This window comes from Cupressus sempervirens, chromosome 6, assembly GCF_028749045.1.
Source record: "Cupressus sempervirens isolate cs-2001-9-10 chromosome 6, ASM2874904v1, whole genome shotgun sequence".
Classification (NCBI taxonomy): Eukaryota; Viridiplantae; Streptophyta; class Pinopsida; order Cupressales; family Cupressaceae; genus Cupressus; species Cupressus sempervirens.
This window is the reverse complement of record NC_143123.1, coordinates 120,087,795-120,107,776: the sequence shown is the minus strand read 5'-3', so window position 1 is coordinate 120,107,776 and position 19,982 is coordinate 120,087,795. Positions and strand designations below refer to the sequence as shown.

Sequence of the window (19,982 nt, the reverse complement as noted above, 5' to 3'; positions counted from 1 at the left end):
CTAGTGATTTCTTGAACAATTGGGAGGTAGATCGGGCTGTTTAAAGTCCTACTTATTCAACGTTGTAGAGAGCCACCTTTGGTGTAACCTCAGACTGTTGCGGCTCAATGTTCAAGGCCTACAAGTGATATTTGGTCAATGAGAAATAAATTATAGGTTCACACTATTATCATTATAATTCTTTATGTATTTGGAGCATTGAATTGATCAAGCTTAAATTATATCTTGTTCAAGTTGCATCTTGTCATATTGTATGTTTCATCAGTTCATATTTCAGTATTTCAATTTTCTATATACATATATTTGCAAAAACACACAAACAAACAAAAAACACGAAAAAAGAATACCTTCGCACTTCGCTAGCTTAGCGAGAGGATATCAATCAATTAATTAAAAGAGAAAACCAAGTGGAGTTAGGATGCTCTGTACTTGAACTGAACCAAAAGAGAAAATAGGAGTTTCGGTGAAGGTCTTATTTGTTCATTGCATTTATCTTCATTATTATTAATTCTCATTTCATAAGACTTTAAAAAGAATCTAACATATATTTAGAGAAGGGAATTTGAGACTAGGTCACCTTAGTAATTTAGGCCCTTAAATTGATTCTATAAATGTTTGGGATATTAGTACTTACCTCCCTGACCATATTCCAAATGGTGTCAAAAATAAGACAAGGTAATAATCCTGCCCTTTTTACATGTGTGATAAGAATTTTCATTAACACAATGGAATTTACTTGTGTTAGTATTCCTCATATTGAGAATTAAGGCAAGAGAATATCACTCCCTACTCAATTATTCTTGGAAAGAAATCTGATCTCTACCTTTTTTTGTCAAGAACAATAATGGTAGTTGGTTACTTTCCCATCTTGCCCTTTTCTACCTTCTTACTTTAATTTTGTAACTTTTGGCCTTCATGAGAGGAGACTTATTATTGACAAAGCCTAAAAACTTTGAAAGCATAAAACATGATAAAGAGGTCAAGTCAAACCTCACAAGAGAAAACATATCTCCTAGATTGAAGAATTGAAAGGTTCTAACACCTTGATTATACCATAATTGTTTGATTCGAGGAAAGCCAAAATTATTTATGTTAGGAATTCCTTCCAAGTCTCCATGGAAATAATAGAAACAGCTTTGGTCTTTCTCTAGAAGGGTTTTATATTTTAAAGAAGGTGAAAAAAGAATTACAAAAATGGCATGAATAGATTCCCTATAAGTGACAAGAAGGTTAGTAGACTACAAAGTGTTTTGGACAGAGATAGTTTATTTTTTCTTTACAAGCAACTTGTTGAGGTTCTAATGAGGTTCCTGAAATAAAATATCAACCCTTTCTTCAGAACATTAATCTATCTTAAGTATAGAGAATCATAATGTGATGTCTTCAATGTCCTTAAATAATTTAGTTTTATAATTTTGTAAGTAGGGCCATTAAATTTACTTTATCTTGCGTGCACTTGTTTATTTTTATTGTCAACTTGTGCTGGTTGTGTCAACAATCTTTGTAATCCTTCGGGAAGTCTCTCTGAAGCCATATATAAGTTCGGATTAGTTGGTGTAGGTATGGGAATTTGATATTTTCTTTCTATGTGAGAACTATTAGTTGGAGTTCAGAACTCTTCCATTTTGGATGTGAAAGAACCCCCTTGATTGGCATCCATAGTTTCTATCGAAGTAACTCCTCACCCTACTGTGGTCTACTCTCGGTCCAAGATCATTATAATATGAAGTGCTATCATTATTGAATCAAATCTAAATTTCTATTGTTGGTGTCAACTTGTGGAAATTTTGGCAATTCCTTTTAGAAATTGGTGTATAACCATTGCAGCATACTCTGATATTCAAGGTTGACAGAGGGTTGACAATTGTGCGATTATTATCATACATCCTAGCTAAGAGGAACTTCAGTTGCATATCATTGTTCGACTAGAACCAAGTCCATTGCACGGCATCCTTGAAGGCATGACATAGTATGAAGAAGACCAACGCAAGGCATGAGCTAGTTCTATTGTGTTGGCCGTAAGGAGGTTACTATAATCTCGTGCCATAATTTGAAGGGCAACCAAGATCATCATTGAGTGTGTTAGTTTGTTGTGTCGAGCAGTTAGTGTTGCGTATAGTGGGCTTATTCTCTGTACGTCCATACAGCAATGTGAGGATCCCATTGGCAGCAATTAGGTCGCACAAGCATACCAGGTATAGAAGATCATAAACATTGAATGCCTTTCCTCCTATCCAAGGTCAGGAACATTAGAGATAATCCATAAACTAAATCATTTTAGGACCTTGATTTTTGACCTCCAAGCTTCCAATATTGTTTATCTTCTAAAGCTCATTATCTAATCCCCAACCAATACATCATATAATCTCAATTCAAAACCCACATTCAAACATTGTGATCTGGTTTGACCAGATCGTTACGGTAGTTAAAGCATCTGTGCCAGACCCCATTCCTCAAATTATATTATTTAACCCAATCACCTATAACCCCCCTCTTTCATCCATGGCCATCCAATCAAAAAACTTATATCCATATTGTGTTCCAATAAGACCAAGATTTGTGACTTTGGAAAACCCTAATCATATTGAAGATGACGATAATCTTGTTGACTATGAGCCCTATCATGATAATGGAAGTCTTGATAATCTTCGTAACACTATTTTTGGTAAACATTCTCCAAGTTTCCACATGTATAATGCAACTCCTTTTGGCCAACCAATGAATAGCACAAATTATCAAATAGTACACAACAAGCAACCCAAAGTAATGCTATATCTATATTGATGCATATCCCTCCATACCAACACATCCCTATTGACCACACTTATCCTACCAAGTATGCTATGAACCCTTGATCTAAACCTGCAAACCTTCTAACATAAGACTGAAATGATGAACAAATCCTTTGAACTTATGGGAGTCAAGATTCCATGACATTGTAACCTATCACAAATTAGGAGACAATATCCCTCATCCAATAGTCCCACAACATCCAACTCCATGCCCATGCCATCCTCTAACACCTTAGAGGTACCAACCTATCTTCAATGTAATATATTTTTTGATAGGTAATCAGCCGAAGCCTAGATTATTTATTATTCATTTATTATTATTGTTAAGATTAATTATTATTATGTGTTAATCTCAATTAGATTCGAACCCAACACCTCCCTGATGAGAGGCTCACAATTTATCATTGTGTTGTAGGCTCTTGCCTCTATCTTCAATATAATTACTTTAATGCTTTTGAACCATTAAATTTCATAAACTTCAAATTTTTCAGTCTCAAAGTAAAAGCATGCTAGCACACATCATCCTCCAAACAAAGAGAAAACTATACCTTCTACTTGATCCAAAGATACCCTTCCATGTCAAGATCAAGGTATATTGTTCATTTTATCTCATAATAAAGATTGAGGCATCCCTCCCACCCCATCGACTTATCCCTCTCTAAATCATGACAAAAACAACTTGTCAATCCCATCTCATGATCCCTTCCTTATCAAGAACAATTTTTCCTACACCTCATAAAACTCTCATTTCTAACACATCACACAACCCCCCTCCATGTCATGATCTTCTTATTACAATAAGAGATAGTTTATATTATCTTTGTTTAGTATCTAATGGTTATCTATTGTAATCTTCTTTAAATATTAGAATGTTTCTAATATTTTGCTTTTTGTTTCTAGAATACAATGTTGTTATTCTTTACGATTGTTCTTATGGAAACATTGTTTAGTCTCTTGTATAAATTGATCTCTTGATCACTCTGTTAGTAACAAGCAAGTATTTTCCAATTACTTTGTAATATGGTATCAAAGCCAATACACTAAATTTTTTTGAAAATTATTATAATTTCTTGGTTGAAATTATCTATCTTTTATTTTCAAAATTATTTACATGCATATTTGCTTCCAACTCTCTCTATAATCTGACTAGGGTTTCTATTCTGAGAGATCATAATCCGTCGACTTCTGGTTTGGTTCTGCAACCCATTTTTGTCCAGATCTGTCTATTTTTTCTGCACATTTGTACCATTTCTTGTGTTTTTTTTGCATCAGGGTCATTTTTGTTCAAAACCTTAATTTTCTGTATTAGATCAAAACAATTTTTACAGATTCTTGGTGGGTTTTTTGAGATCTCAACTGGGTTGTCTTTTTGTCCATAGCAACACGAGGACGCATACCCCTTCTTTTTGCCCCACGTCCCGGAGACTTGCACGCATCGGGGACTTGGGAACTCCGTTCCCCCGTCCCCAACAGCACCACCAGATTTTGTCACCTCCGTCGAGGATCGTGAGTGTCTTGGTGTTGACTATTTTCCGATTTGACTATTTATGTTCAATGTACGATGTTTCAATTCAATGCAATGTTCAAGTATTTACTCGTTTACATCTTTTTATCTTATATTGCAATACATCTTTTCATAACTAGCATTTTAAGTATCATATGTATAGTATACACAACCCCCTCCCTGTCCCCCGCCACCATTCCCCTGCCATCCCCCAACCGTCCCCAAATTAAGGCCCCTCTGTCCCCCCATACAGGGAACTTGTCCACCCGTTTTGCTGTCCCGGTGTAACTATGGTTTTTTCTAGGTGCGTCGATTTTTATGCCTCAATTTTTGAGCTAGTAGATCCAAAAACTAACAACATATTCTTTTTGGGTTTTTTGAGCTCTCTTCTAGGTTATCCTCCAAATTTTTTGCGTCTTCTATTTTTTTCCTTGAAGAGCATGCCTTCACAGATTTTTTCACACCTTTTCATCAAAAAACGTGCTATGGCATCTCTAACTAATATTTTTCTCAAGGGAAATCAGAAGTTCAACAGTTGCCATTATGGCACGTGGAAGTAGTGAATGCTAAACATCTTCGAGTATTACAACAAAGATAAGGTGGTTCTGGTTCACAACAGTCTTCTCAGCAGAGGTCATGTGCTCCAGCTTCAGAAGGATCTAGGAAGAAAAACATTCAATGCAACTATTGCCACAATTTTGGGCACATGAAGGTTGAATGTCGAAAGCACTTAGCTACCCTATCTAAGCAATCCAGTTCACAGCCCACAACGAACAATACGGAGCACTCTAAGCAGATAGAATTTTCCTTTTACGCTTTTTGACAACTTTGTGCTTTGGATAGATAAACCATTAAGAGAGGGTATTACGATAATAGATAGTTTCTAGTATCTTTGTTTAGTATCTAATGGTTATCTATTGTAATCTTCTGTAAATATTAGAATGTTTCTAATATTTAGTTTTATGTTTCTAGAATAAAATGTTTCTATTCTTTACAATTGTTTCTCAAGGAAACATCGTCCAATCTCTTGCATAAATTGATCTCTTGATCACTATTAATAACAAGCAAATATTTTCCAATTACTTTGTAATACTTCATACCAAGATCAATAAGTCACTTCCATCATGTCCAATGATAATCCACCACCTTAAGAGAAAGATATCCCTTCCATCTCCACTTATAATTCTATTCTACAGTAATATCAAGATATTCACACTCCACCACATTATCCTATTCCTAGTTGAGATCAAAGCATTCATTCATCCCAATGCCATGATCTCAATTCTCCTATGCTCCTCATGATCCCCCTCCAATTCAAGATCAATGTACGTCTTCATCTCCATAGCATGATCCCAATCCCCTACAAGGTATTCATGAATTCGAAACCTTCAAATTGTGTTCCTCAACTTTCATCCAATCTAAATTACGTCATGAGCTTGTCTTTGCTTCCATGTTATATTCTCAAAATCAACTTAAAATTACCAAATCAAATTAAATTAAAATTACCATGGCCTTCAATATCAAGCTCATTCTTGGTGCATTTGCACTCCTTCCATCCATCCCAAATCCCAACATCGAAACCCAAACTCTAGTCGGCCCTTTAAATTTCATATACTAGTCCATCTCTTCTATCCAGATATTTTATAATCAATTCCTTCACCCTTCAATCCATCTTGGCTCTGACATTCCATCACCCATCATGCCTAGAAAAAAATCCTTTCCTCCTACCATACATCAATATAAACAAAGACTCTGATTTTCCTCTTATCACACATCAATATTAACAAAGGCTACATTGACCAATGTATAAGACCATATCATTTTTAGTTTTTCCACAAATCCCAATGCTCATGGAAGCAACTTGGATGCCAAATAGATAATGCATAAATTTAAAAATGACATATATCAAAACATCAACATATTGACTCAAAATGATGAAGAAATCAAAATATGATCTAAAATGAACATAAAATAAAAAGTGCAATAGAAGGAAGAGGCCACAAAAGGCACATAAAGAAAAGAAAAAAATGAAAAATACACGAAAGCTCAAAATCAAAAGCCAAAATTAAAAATGATGTGGGATCCCAAATTACTTATAGAAGGATGCGTCACAACACAAAATCGAAATTGGCATCCAAACTTGATATAATCCAATTGCATCTTCGACTCCTAATTCTTCTCACCGTCTACCTAAAATTATCTCATCCTCCAAATCCATTTTCAATCCTTATATCCCAAAATCTAGATCCACCTCTCTATCTAGTTTGAAACACTTTTTCATCACTCCATCTCCCCTCAAGATACGTGTCAATCATGGTCATGACAATATGTCCATCTATTAATCTAAAAGTCTTCCACTACCCATTTGTCCTTCATCCCCAACCAACATTATTAAATCCAATTCTTTGCATAAATCCTTATATATCTCCTTTTCCCCAGCCATTTCATCCCCCTTGTCATCATTCTACAGAATTTTATGATCAGAAGTCCAATAGACATGGTCTACTATAGCACATCTTTAGGGGAATAATATCCATGAATCCAGACACTTCGTGTCTCCATCACCAATCCTCTTGCACTCTACACTTTGGGACAAACTTCATCCATGCCGCATCCTATCTATGCATGTCCTAGCATATCATTTCATATAATCTACTTATCCACCATCTTATTTGAGTCCATCCCCTTTGTCCACCTTTGATCTTGACAAGTCTAGCAGTCTTAATAAGCATTTCATGTCTATATAACCATATATTACCCACATGATCTTAATTATGCATATCTTCCATCCCACTTCGTCATTATTTGATCATTCATTTAGTTCAATCATCCTATATGGCTCAATCATCCCTCCTTTTCTTTGATCTTGATAAGGTTTGAAGAAAAATATCCATGCATACAACCATATATTTTTTATGTACTCAATACATATCTCTTTATCATAATCTTTTTCCATCCTATGATCATTATTAGGCAAGGAGAAAAATGTATACATGCATTAATACATGTCTATCCTATTCACATCATAATATCATTTAGTCATCCATTCCATCCATGTCCTTTCCATATAGCTTCCTCTTTTTCACCTTTAATGAATTTAATCTTGATGAAGATTAAGGAAAAAGTATAGGTGCATGCTTTGGAGAATCCAAACCTTACTTCCTTGACCATTCATATTCTTAATGTTTCGTCCTCCCGTCTAAGTATTCCTTACCATCTTCTATCCATGATTGCACTAGCTCTAGTATGGATATCTATTTCCATTAGAACATAGTTCTCAGAATTCTCTCCTATCCTCTTCCTCCCAGCACCATCTATCCACTCAATCCTTTTGTCTTCTCTCCATAAAAGTTCTCCATCCTTCATCTTCTACCATGCCTTGGTTTTCCCTTGTCATTGGACGCATGCTCATACTAGGAGTTTGGTGTCCAATTACCATGTCCTGCATGACTTGTTTCTGAATTTTCAATTGCAAATTATCTGTTGTTCGGTCGAGTTTACTGTGCTATCAAGCATGGGATATATCTAGAAGTTGGTGACTTAGCTATCTGCAAATGCAAGCATTTACTACTGCTCAGTGGAAGATTGAATTGGGAAAAAGCCCTGAGTTAGGGTGTTCTATATTTTAACTGAACCAATGAGAAAAAAGGAGTTTAGGTGAAGGTCTTATTTGTTTATTGCATCTATCTTCATATCATTAATTCTCAATTGTATCTTCATAAGACTTTAAAAAGATGCCTAACATATATTTAGAGAAGGGAATTTAAGAATATGTTGCCTTACTAATTTAGGCCCCCAAATTGATTCTATAAATGTTTGGGATGTTATTTCATCCCTCCAGGACCATATTCAAAATCGTGTCAAAAAAGACAAGGTAATAATACTGCCAGTTTTAGATGATGTGATAAGAACTGTCATTGACACAATGGCATTTACTCATGTTACTATTCCTCATAATGAGAACTTGAGGCAAGAGATTACAGCTCCCCACTCAATTATCTTGGCAAGAAATCTGCTTTCTACCTTATTCGTGTCCAAAACAGTAATGGTTTCTGGTTAATCTCCCATCCTGCCCTTTTCTACCTTCTTACTTTGATTAAACAATTAACAACAAAAACTTAGCCCCACAATTGTTGACATTTTTCACTTTTTTTAATGCCTCACTGAAATTTTAAAAGAATTTCATATTTAGTCCCTGTTCTTTCTTTAAAACTCACCAAAGAATGTAAAAATTAGAGTTTTAAATTGCTTATATGCAATACTTGTAGTGAAATGGTTGAAAACAAAATAAGCATATCAGCTTTACGTGATATAAAGAATCGTAAAGAGATTATGCAAGCAAAACTCTATGAAAAAGAATTCAAAACTTTATTAGACATATACTCTTCAGAAGTCAGCAATGCTTACCATCCCATAAGTGGAAGTTGTTGCCTCACCCAAAAAGACTCATTTTTAGCTTCTGGTGGCTAAGGCATAACCAAAGGACCTGCTGCAAGAAAAGAAATGGCCAACTAGGAAAAGCAACAACCACCATTGAAACAGTTACAGCAGGCCAATCGAGGAGAATTCCAAATGATGCAAGGGTAACTGCATGCATTGAAAATGTACTCGCAATAAATTTATACAAATGAAATGGATCACCATTCAGACAACGAACACAAAAGATATGATTCTTATTTTGACACTGAAAATCATTTTTTCAGAAGTAACAGTAAAAAATAATAATTGTAGAGGTTATACTACCTATAAAGCATCCACTTAAAAAAGCAAGTACAAAAGAGTTCTAATCACTTGCCTCCAGCTATACTTTCAAGATGCGGCTACAATGAGAGATGTACCTATAATATCACCACCAACCCACAAGGACAAAAATTAAAATTATCACATCATTAATAAAATTAAAGTTTATAAATTCAAAAATATCTACTACAAGTTGCATCTTTCCGTACTTCAAAAAGAGTATAACCTTGCCTTGCTCACACTAAATCACCATGAAGCTTGAATAGTTATCAAAGAATGCAAAACAATGTATAATGATTACAAAATGTTTCCAGAAACAAGGTTAAACTTTCCTAAGTATCAAAATACTTTTATTACCCTTTTAGTTATAATGAAATAGATGCCTAAGGGTTTCCATTGGATTAATTCATATTTGACATTATGTTTTTCATTAGGGCTGAAAATTGGAATTTGTCACACATTTTACCACTTAGATCATGTTAATTTCATCATAACTACTTCCTCTAACTTTGACACAAAATATCTTGGACTTGGACTTTAGAAAAGTTACATCTGGTAATATGATCCAATACAGAGACACTATAATTATGCAATTAGAGCACTAAGTCCAATGTCTTAAAAAAGCTAAAATAATAATCGATTTACAAGTAATTGCATACATATCTTCTAAATAGTATAGTCTGTAAGCATGTGGGAGTATCAAAGAATTGATTGTATGGGAATTATACCTTTAGGGACTTGCTTTATGGCAAGCTCAAAACTCCCACAGAATATTATCAACTATTAGTACCCTGAAACCAAATGAATCCCTGGCTTTAGCTTTACAACGGAAACATATCAAAAGCTTTCTCCTAATAAGACTCAATAGAATAGTCACCTTTACCTGTGAATCCTTGTCAAAGATAAGGCCTTAACTTGGGACATGAATTGATAGCATTATCTATCAACCAAGCAATGATTGGGTAATGACTGGATCAAATAAAAATTCATTAATCCACAATATCTATAACATGAAATATTACTGTGTTTCCATCTATTGCCTATTGTAATAAGCTCCTCTATTGAGCATATTTATGATGTGGTGATCATGGTGTTCGTCAAATTCAAAAACCCATTATGTGCATCACAATGATTATAAAAATATAAATACAATCTACATAATCCAATACATTTTCCATAGGATGCCCATACCTTACCAACACTGTCACCAATCAGATCCCACCTTGAAACATCATGCCATGGCTTGTGAATCTGTGATAGACAAACATTAATTCAGTCGTGAAAATGACAAATCATTCTGTGATCAAGAAATGATTCAGAGTATTTCTGTCAGGACTACTTATTATTATGAAAGATCAAAAACATGAACACCCCACTTCAAAATAGATAAACCCAGATGCAAAAATCTACAAATGAAATCCTGGCAGAAAACATTTGACGACGCCCACCTTCAATCTAGACAACTAGCTAACAAACAAGCTCCAACCCTACGCCCAGAAAATACTTACTAAATCTCTATAATACAAGAGGGAAAATAACTCAAGACAGTTTCAAATACAAACAGCAAGAAGCCCTATGAAAAAAGACATGCCCAATTCCATACCAGACACCCAGCATAATTCAGCAAAACAGAGGGACTTCGGACACAACCAATTAGAATGGAGCTTGCTAAGCATAAAAACAGAGTGATGGTTAAAAAGACAAGCAAAAGAAAAAAGATAAAGAAGATTGTTTTGCGTGCTTTCTATGATCTTCGTATACCCTGTGACCTTAATTCTAAATTACGCAATACATAATGAGCCAATAATCGAAATCCAAAATCACTAAATAGAGAGTGCTACTGTACCTGAATCATGAGAAGAGTAAACCACTGATGCTTAGAGAAGCACTGTAGTGATCGATTATCGAAATTATCCCTTCCTGTCCAAGTATGCCTACAAGAAGACAGAAGGAGCCCTCCTGCTGGACATGAGCTTCATGTTGGCGGCGTGGTAAATGTGAGAAACAGAGTACGGAATTCATCCCAGAATGAGAAGTTTAAAATTGCGGAGATTATCCCTTCTCTCAAACGAGTTCGCCGTGCAGGGCTTTGTAAATACGAGAAATAGAGTACGAATTACATCTAGGCCCATTAAAAAGAAGGATGAGGAGTCCGAAAAGCTTCTAAAAAGCCAGATACAATTCAAGATCCCTCAATGCTCTCAAATCAAAACTAAAATCAACGGTACGAATCAAGGTACCTTTGAGCCTCTTCCTGTAATATCATTTCGCTCTTTTCAGGCTTCCTTCTCTTCAAGGCCATATGAATCTCCTGATTTGTATGAACCCTCCAATACAAATACAAAGCTCGGTCCTCTGCCCTCTCCGATTTCGTTTGCTATCAATCTCCCAACGGCATGAATCTCCCAACTATATTATTGCTATCAATCTCCCAACGGCAATTTTGGAAAAAAAAAACATTACGCTCCACTCCACTCCAACGGAATTTTTAAAAAGCACCAAATTTTCAAAGAGAATACTTAGTCTCCCAACGGCTAGCCTAGCTACCATTTACGCTCCAACCCTCCTGCTGCCTATGAAAAGTCTGATCGCCTCCAATTTTAGCACATTGTGTTTGTTTTTATTTAGTCGGCTCCATAAACTGTTTATCATGTTTTATGTTTATCATGTTTTATAATTTGATTCAATTTTGTTTTAAATGATTTTAAAAATTATCAAAACTATTCGATGAGATTTCTAAATCAAAATTTAAAAAATAAAATGCTCTACAAATCAATATATGATATATGAAATTTTGGGGAAAAAAAAATTACTATATTAGATATCATAGTAAAAAGTAAAGATTGAGATAATATAATAAATTAATATATACTAATGTTATTTTCCTTTACATTTTGATGCATTAAGCTAATTAATTCAACTAATAACATTTTGGTTTTTTCCAAACATAAATTTTTCAAACGTTTATGTATTCTTATAGTTTTTAAATTTATATTTTTTAAAATTCTAAAAAATGTCACTTATCTATATTGCTATTGGCTTTTGGAAAAAAGAGTAAGGGAAAATTTATGAATTATTAGCAAAAATTTGTAAATATGAGAGGGGTTGGTGTTGCATTCGACATTGTCATCTCCCCCAACCTACTCCACAGGAACATTATTTCCAATTCTTCTCCTTCTTGCTTCTCTAGCAATATGTGACTATTGCTACTATGGATTGTCAATCGAATATATTGTAATATATAACTTAATGAATTTTTTGCCTCTAGTTTCTTCAATTACTACAAGACCCATATGGTTTGAGGATTCCAATAGGAAAATTTCTTTGGAAGAAAAGGTCTCTTCAGAAATTTTAATTATTACAAAACGCCTAGGTCGAATGCATTTTAAGCAAGTCTCCATAGTTTTCCACATCTAAAGATCATACTTTCCTGCCACTCACAAATATCATGTCATTTGTGTACCATGTCACGAATAAATTTTTTGCCACCATCTGTCCCAAATCCCCTATTCTAGTATAGCTTCTTCCCTAAAAGAAGAGATAAAAATGAACATCGATGTCCATAATTGCTCAAAATGACTTAATCACTCTATTGGGACTACTAACCCAAGACCTTACCTTCAACTACCTCCCTTGTTTCAGCGTCCACAACCCTCATATGAACATCTAGGTCATTGCATTTAGCAATACTCACAGCAAAGTTTCCTATGCCAATCCACATAAATGGGCTTCCCAAAAGACACAAAAACACTAATATCTACAAGGTTGTAACCAAGTGCTAAAACCTCCTCTTCTAACCCATAAGGTTCTAGAAGCTCAACAAATAGCTTTAGTATTTTTGTCTCACCAACTATGCACTAATCATCAAAAGCAACATGGATGACAAATCATATTTATGTAATAGTTCAAATGTTGATATGGCAAATAAATAATGCAAGTCAATTTATAATTTACCTAGGCATACCTATTGTTGACTATTTTCACCACCCTATAGCCCAATATAGATAATTAATTAGAGATACATTTCATGGGCTAAGTTTTGTATGTTTTCGACGAAGCAAGTGCATGGTGTTTTCTTCATTCTCCCAGGCAGGCAAAAACATTGTGTGTTTTCACCATCAGTGTAGCTTTGCTTATCACTAGAAGTTTTTAGGCCCATATTGATGTAAAATGTTATCCCAGTGGCTCCTATCAGGATAACATTTTGTTGTTTCTTGAATATAGTTATACTCTTGGCTAATAGATTGTATGTTTTCTATGTTGCGGGTCCAAGTTACTTTATTTTCAAAGGACTTAAATGTTGATCATCTTTTCTGAGATTTTTGGCTCAAATTTTGTCACACTTTCAATATTAAATCTAAGTAGCAAGAAATGTTAAGTGTGCATGTGCATGAAGCCAAAAGGTTGTGTATTTTCGACCATTTTAGCAAGATTATTGTGTGCTTTTGCACCTATGTTACTTTTTATTGGTGATCAAGAGAAATCTTGAGGACATAATACTTATTTTCGAACTACATTTTTTGGGTTTTACATGTAATGCAAACACTTTTTCTTCCTATGTTGCCACTTGCTAAGGGTATGGGTTTGTTTTTTTTATTGCATGGGCATTTATTATCTTATTTCCTATCATTTCATAGATCAAATTTGGTTCGATGGTTGAACTCCACTAACCACAAGGATATAGGAACTCTCTAGCAACCTTTCTTTGTGCTTCATTTCTAGTTGTTCTCTTTCACTTTTATGATCAAGTGTATGCACATTATTAAATTTTATCTGACATTTCTTCACTTGCAATTTTGTAACTTAAATCTAATATGGTAGATATGGAAATAGATATATGCTAAGAGATAAAAGAAATGATTGAGAAATCACCTTGAAATAATCAAGAGAATATGCCTTTTTATTTCAAAAATTATAGATCGAAAACTGTGATCGCAATTCTAACTACACATCTGTGATCATGAAAAAAAAAACTCGATCTTACTAGATCTCTAGGGATAGGTTGACCTAAATAAATCCTTCTAGAAGGTTTAGAGAAAGTTGGACATGTCCCCAAGGCACTATATAAAAATTAACCCAAATTCTCCCAGAAGCTCTTGGCAAGTAGTTTTCATATCTAAAGTTACAATCTTGATATCTTGCTCTACACATAAGAAAATTTGGTTTTCCTTGATAGGAAAGGGTTTTCCTTGGTCAAATAAAATGTAAACCGTGAAATAAAGTAAGATAAATGTAGATATTCACCTTGCTTGATTAAACCCTTGTTAATAAGGATGTTGTAATGTTTGAATGTTGTTGGTGTTAGATTTGCAATGAATGATGAAGGAAATCTCCACAATGGATCTACCAAAACCACATCATGAAGTCATGGATATAACTATGCACCAAAAGAAAAGAAGATGAATGTCATAGTGTAGATCTCCTCTCATGATGGTTGATAAAATGCTAGATCTTGAAGAAGAAATGCTAACAAAGGATCCTTGAATCTTGAATGCTTGAGATGACTTAGGAAATATACTAGATTGAGTTTCCTTTCGCATGTATTTATGTCTTGTGATGTGAAAATGAGATATCTAGTCTTCCTTTTATACTAGTTTTCAGGCACAAAAATAAAGCAAGTGAATAGGGTCATTCAATTTTCAAATTTGAATACGTTGAATAGGGTCAACCCATTCTAGATTTTTCATGAGAATGGGTCACCTTGAGGTCTCAAAAACTACACAAATGAAAACAAAGAAACATGATTGAGTGGGAGAAAGAGCTAATTAAGCACAAATCCATCAATGGTTCATAAAGTCACTAAAGGGTAGGAGCTAAAAGATCATAAATAATTGTGGTTCCATTTCAAGATGGTACACTCTCTCTTTGTGACTTTTCTTCTTCAATCTCTTTGGTTATTTGAGGTTATTCTAGTTCAAATTCATGCTTGACTGTCTGATTCTCCTTTTCAAGTTATAATCAACTCTGATTTACCAAGTTGGGTTCCTTGATCTATTTAGCCAACTCTATCCTTTTTACCCTTGAGATATCAATGTAATCTTTGATTTTCTTGATGTAATTTTGTGCATCCTTAAGCTTCAATTTCAATATTTCATTTTCTTCATTATCATTATCCAAATCTTTAGGTATTTCCTCAACATTTATTTGCAAACTACCTATATCCATAAGGACTCTTCTCAAGTTGTAAGACTTTTTCAAAGGAACTAGAATTTGATACCAATTGTTAGGATTAGGCAATAATGAGAGCGAGTGTTGGGGGGGCGGGGAGGGGGTGGTGTTTGTGGGGGGTGTCGGTAGGGTGAATCAATGTTACAACACTTTTACTCCAAATAATAATATCAAAACTTAACCATAGAAATCCAAAAAGAACAATGCAAGAAAGTAGAGAACAAAGCATTAGGGAACTCATAACACTGTATTATTTTTTATATGAAAATATGGCCAAGGGATACCCCTTGTGGGGATGATACCTACAACTATGTACTAATCCAAAATTATTCTCATAGGATTTTTTGACTCTATTAGGATTCATTATATACATTTAGTATATTAGTCCTTGTTAAAGGACTTGACCTTTTCAGAGTCCTTAACCTTGTTAGTTGTATTACAATAGGAGCTCATTGATCAATGAGGACTCATTGTCCAAATATAAGAAGTAATAGTTATAGTGCAAATAATTATTATTCTAACATCATAATGCCTACTTAATACATAATATAGCTTACATCTAATATGATCAATTATTAAGGCTCATGTCTAATCTAATCAATCTTCAAGGCTCATACCTGACCATCAATATTGCATAATAATACTATCATGAAACATCAATAAATTAGGAATCATACTTTCATATGAGAAACAACATCATTTAATACCTTTCTCAATTAATTTCCTAGTCATATTATAAAGATTGTCTTCACAAAACATTTGGAAGAATATCCAAAACTAATTATTAAAAATTTATATCCAAGAGTTAACATCTAGGATGTCATCCCTATAATGCCAAGTCATTGAATATGTAAAATAATTCAAATCCTTAAGACAATTTGTGTAACTACCAAAATTGATTTCAAATATTATGATCTTTGTCAATCAACACATTTTTCATCTATAAATTATTACAAACACTACTTGATCATAGGAAAACATATCTGAAACATATACAAACCTCATATTACCATTATCCAAAATTGTGGCCATTACTAATTATTCTACTAACCTCTCTGAAAAAACATTCTGACTATTCATTATTTCCTACATAATACTTAGGCACATTCTATTTGCAAAACATAACCAAAACTAAAACTTAGATCAAATGGTCACACCAACTGGCTTAGTTTTCATCAACGAAAACATCAAAGACTTCATAAGTGATCACTTTCCAACAAAATGATGGAGAGAGAACATAATTTATTTTGATTCACAAATTTTGTGGCCAAACTGAAGCTAATTTAGCATCTTAAGAATAAGGACTACCAAATGTGATCATATTCCTTTTCAAATTCCAATTTGACAATTTAATCATGTTGGGATGTTTGTTGATATAGGTTAATACTCTCCTAAGCAAGTGCAATATTATCTAAAATGAATCTTCCTCCAAGGAAGCTAATTTTCTTAGGTCATATAATTTCTTGGGTTTTATATATTTATTTTTTCTTGATAAAACTTTAGCAATAATATTTTTAGATGTGTAGAGGATTCTAATAGGTCTCTATCCATTAACAATGCCCTCATCCTTGCCTTTGGAAGTTGAATTAGTCATCCCTTGATTAATAGTCTTACACAAAAATTAAGTCTCAACTCCTTCTTGGTAAACATTATAAAAGTCCTTGTGAATGTGTGGCCAAATATCTTTATAAAATAAACTAGAAGGGCATTGATTCTTGGGATTTTCCAAAGCCATACATTGGAGGGATTCATAAATTGTCTCTATATAAAGAATATGTTCAAGATATCTACTACATTCTAGCTCTATTTTCTTTGGTGTCATTCAACAACCCTATCGTCAAGGATTAAGAGAAGTATGTCATTTTAGTGTCATCTATAAAATATTTTGAAATGTTTATTAAGAGTGTGTCATCACTTGTTCCCAAGGTTTCATTAACAAAGTTTATTGCGAAATTATGTTCAATTTTAGGCTTATGATCAAGATATTGAATGAAAAAATTATACCCTCAATTTTTGTCTTTGATCCATGGAACCTGATAAAAAATTTGAGCTCTTTTTCCTTTATAAACAACAAATTTGTGCAACATGTTCTCAACATTAATAGAAGATCTCTATAAAGATCTATCACAAGGGTTGAAGTCTAGACATGAATGCCCATGTTAAAGTTGTCCTTTGTGTGACTTATCAAGTCTGTGATGTTTAGTTGCCACTCTTCTACTAAAGTATGTGAAGAAAAGATGTGCATCTTTCTATTTCTTCCCACCATGTAATCTAAATATATTTTTAAGGTCTTAACTTAGCCTTCCATATAGTTTAAGGACCATCCAAAAAATCCTAGTTTTTGAAATGCGATGAGGAGACAATAAACTAGATTATGTGCACTTTAACAATGTGCCCCCAAATATGCTCTAGAAAACTAGATTCATACCCTATAGTATGACAAATAAAAATCCTATTATTCTTCAAGAAAATTAAGAAGCCAATCAATTCATATAGCTCTATTGTAGACTCTGAGGCTTTTATATGTTCAACCTCTTAAAAATTTGTGAGACAATATCCAAAGGTCTTCACCCCTTGAATGCATAATTATCTTCACTAAGTGGAAAAATAAAAAATTACTAATTCGGCATGGATAGACACTCAAGCCTCCATTCTTATTCATTTAGATGTAAACTACCAATATTACAAGCCTTGCTCTTCCTCCAAGAGTTAGACTACACACTTTAGGCCTATAAGAGACCTAATTCCTACAAGTCATCCTAGTAAAAAAAAATTCTTATTATTCAAATTACTTCCAAACAAACCTACAACCTAATTACATACTCAAGTACCATTTTGGAAGGACTTCAAGATTCAAGAGTATTGGATATAAGTTCCACTTTTGACTCAGTCAACCTAGGCCAATTCAAAATAGGCCTAATAGACCTCATTGGGCACATTTAGAAAATAAACCCACTTAATTTCTTCCATAGCTATGAAAAAGTTCTTGGAAAAGTGATATACAAACTTATTATTACCCTTTCCAACCTTTAATTATGTGCATCCATGCTCTCTTTTCCTCTATGAGCACATGTGTCTCAATTCCATAGCTAGTTACATAAATATGTTTGGCTAGGGCTCATTTTTTCCCCTATCTCCCCTTGGTTTTCTACATTAATTTTTTTTAATGTTACATGCCCTCTAATTGTGTTTTCCTAAGGACCATTGAAATTCAATGGTGAAAATACAAGAAAGGGGTAATTTATTGTGTAAACCCCGTCAAACCTATAAAAGGGTTTCAAACCCAATCTTGTAAAAATAATATTTTTTCCCTTAAAAATCTTCATAATGAAATAGAATAAACTTTATAGGGTAGATAAGTCATTCATCTATACACTCCAAATAGGTCTAAGATGTTAGGAATCTAGACAACTAGAAAGCAATAATTAGAACATCAAGAATTATAGAAAAAACTAGTAAAATTTATTCTCATTCATCAACCAATCTCTCAAGTATGGTGCCAAATCAACCAAGGTCTTAAAAATAGGTCCAACTCAACTTGTAACCCAACATATTTTTTAACTTCCATGACTATTGGGAGAAGTTGTATGTTGGTATTCTCAAACTTGTCAAAGTTGTTGAAATTTTTTTTGACAACTTTAACAAACTTGCATTATATGACTTCAATTTCACCCAAACTTGTCCCAAATGAAATAAAATAATTTAGAATCATGTCTAACCAATACCTATACCACTTAGGATGTGTGACCAAGTTTGAGCATGATGGATTATTTATGCCTATCATGACAATACTCTTATAGGAGGGCCTTGTTACTTTGAAAAGTTAACGACTTGGTCTATAAGACCTTATTCCTTCTCATAGTTTCCTATTATCTTGTATTCTCATGGCATTCTATGATATTTCATGTTCCACCTTGATGTTGATGGGGTGCTCCTATACCATACTATCTCTAAAAGGAAAAGCCTCTACCCCCTTAGAGACTAGTTCTTGGAAATATTCCCCTTGCTTCTTTATGTCTTCCTCTAACATCCATGTTGCTTCTTCTTTGATTAGCCATTTTCACTTAACTAGGTGTTCATGATAGGTTTTTTCTCCTTATCTTTTTGGTCTAAGATGTTAGGAATCTAGAAAACTAGAAAGCAATAATTAGAACATCAAGAATTATAGAAAAAACTAGTAAAATTTATTCTCATTCATCAACCAATCTCTCAAGTATGGTGCCAAATCAACCAAGGTCTTAAAAAAAGGTCCAACTCAACTTGTAACCCAACATATTTTTTAACTTCCATGACTATTGGGAGAAGTTGTATGTTGGTATTCTCAAACTTTTCATTCATCTATACACTCCAAATAGGTCTAAGATGTTAGGAATCTAGAAAACTAGAAAGCAATAATTAGAACATCAAGAATTATAGAAAAAACTAGTAAAATTTATTCTCATTCATCAACCAATCTCTCAAGTATGGTGCCAAATCAACCAAGGTCTTAAAAATAGGTCCAACTCAACTTGTAACCCAACATATTTTTTAACTTCCATGACTATTGGAAGAAGTTGTATGTTGGTATTCTCAAACTTGTCAAAGTTGTCAAGAAATTTTTTGACGACTTTAACAAACTTGCATTATATGACTTCAATTTCACCCAAACTTGTCCCAAATGAAATAAAATAATTTAGAATCCTATCTAACCAATTCCTATACCACTTAGGATGTGTGACCAAGTTTGAGCATGATGAATTATTTATGCCTATCATGACAATATTCTTACAGGAGGGCCT

At 33.7% G+C, this 19,982-nt stretch overlaps 1 long non-coding RNA gene across 3 annotated transcripts in view; it reads right to left on the bottom strand.

Annotated features, from left to right (window-relative positions):
• Positions 1-11,630, bottom strand: part of LOC149551519 (uncharacterized) — a 216,339-nt gene extending 204,709 nt beyond the window's left edge. For 2 of the 3 annotated variants that reach the window (XR_016353303.1, XR_016353305.1), the window contains exons 1-6: positions 10,883-11,630; positions 10,228-10,287; positions 9,920-10,005; positions 9,765-9,827; positions 9,092-9,134; positions 8,704-8,883 (exon numbers count right to left, since the gene is read on the bottom strand). This is a non-coding gene — a long non-coding RNA (uncharacterized LOC149551519). Of the gene's footprint in view, positions 1-8,703; positions 8,884-9,039; positions 9,135-9,764; positions 9,828-9,919; positions 10,006-10,227; positions 10,288-10,882 lie in introns of all 3 variants that reach the window. The other variant, XR_016353304.1, reaches the window with a different exon arrangement.
• Positions 11,631-19,982: the final 8,352 nt, after the last annotated feature.